The 1,262-nt window shown below is 41.9% G+C and overlaps 1 protein-coding gene across 1 annotated transcript in view; it reads left to right on the top strand.

Annotated features, from left to right (window-relative positions):
- The first annotated feature begins 945 nt into the window (after window positions 1-945).
- SLC17A7 (solute carrier family 17 member 7) overlaps window positions 946-1,262 on the top strand; it is a 170,204-nt gene continuing 169,887 nt past the window's right edge. The window contains exon 1 of the mRNA XM_089689002.1: window positions 946-1,262. This exon is cut by the window's right edge and continues 501 nt beyond it. The gene's annotated coding sequence lies outside the window, so the exon portion shown is untranslated.

Raw genomic sequence — 1,262 nt, 5'->3', positions numbered from 1 at the left:
CAATATAAGAACAACATATTTTTTAACACAAGTACATGGTACAACAGACACATGTCAGGAATATGAAACGTTGGGGGTCACATATTCTTTAATGTACAGAGTGCATTCCACACATTAGTTACAGCATACATACTGTATAGTAAATTCATTAACAATAACGTTTTGCTGTTCCATTGTATGTACCTAATGTACACCAGCTTAATGGTGGCTTACCTATAATAAGAACAAGGAGCAGGAGGTAGAGTGTGTTTAGCAGATGGAGTTTTTTGTTGCCGTTGAGCAGCTGGAAGATCTATATTTCAGTATGTATTGCAAGCTGGAAGTGGTCTTTAAATTACAAGCATTCCGAGCAGTAGCGATGAGAATTAATCTAAGTACATGTAAATGGATCCTGCAACTGTTTTATTAAAGCAACAATACTGTTTGAATGGCCTGGGAAGGTAGATCCCCAGACTTAGCAGTCATCAGTCAGAAAATGCTTGCATTGATATCCAGAAAACACTACCACGTTAGAATACCTAACAAACTGTGTTACATTTAAAAAAAAAATTTTTATATATATATATACATATATATATATTTTTTTTTTTTTTAAAACAAATTAAAGTGTTACATTCTTAGTAATACAGATACACTGGTTAGTCTCACTATGCCTGCTAACTGCATCAGGTCGTCCTCATGGCAGGTTGTGTCTGCATACCAACAGATTACAAAAGTGTCGTTGGCCTAAATATGTTCACACCAAACATAAGTATTTGATAAATACCATAGTATACTGTCTATTACTAAATTACTGCGCTAACCAAAGCTGTCCTCATCCCTCCCAACCTGCCATCCAGACCACCTGCACCCATCCCCCCTCTTTAAGTACCTTTCCAGATTATTACAAGCGATGTCTCCTGCTTCTACATCGCCCCCTCCCACAGGTCCTCACCCCTCCCTCGCTAGAATTCAGCTGGGACAAGCAGGAAAACGTCTTCTAATCCTTTTCCAAATATAGCCATTGAAGTGGAGCTGTCTATGGTGCTGTTAGCTGAGAGGGAGAGGTGGGGGTAAGGCGGCTGATGCTGATGGTAGAGCAGGGAACTCATCCTCTGTACACTTGCAGGCTCTAGGTGTGGAGCAGATTGGCTCTATGGGGCCAATGACTGCCTAGGCGTGAATGACCGGAAGGACGAGTCCCCGGCTGTCCCTTTGAAGTTGGTGCTGAAAGTGGCGGATTCCATTGACCTGAGTGGCGACGCCGGGCACTGTCCGTGGTG

Source organism: Staurois parvus, unplaced genomic scaffold (assembly GCF_062004578.1).
Source record: "Staurois parvus isolate SC_StPar_1 unplaced genomic scaffold, SC_StPar_1.0 ptg000465l, whole genome shotgun sequence".
In the NCBI taxonomy this organism is placed as follows: domain Eukaryota; kingdom Metazoa; phylum Chordata; class Amphibia; order Anura; family Ranidae; genus Staurois; species Staurois parvus.
The sequence above is the reverse complement of the archived record's forward strand: the minus strand, read 5'-3'. Positions and strand labels throughout refer to the sequence as shown.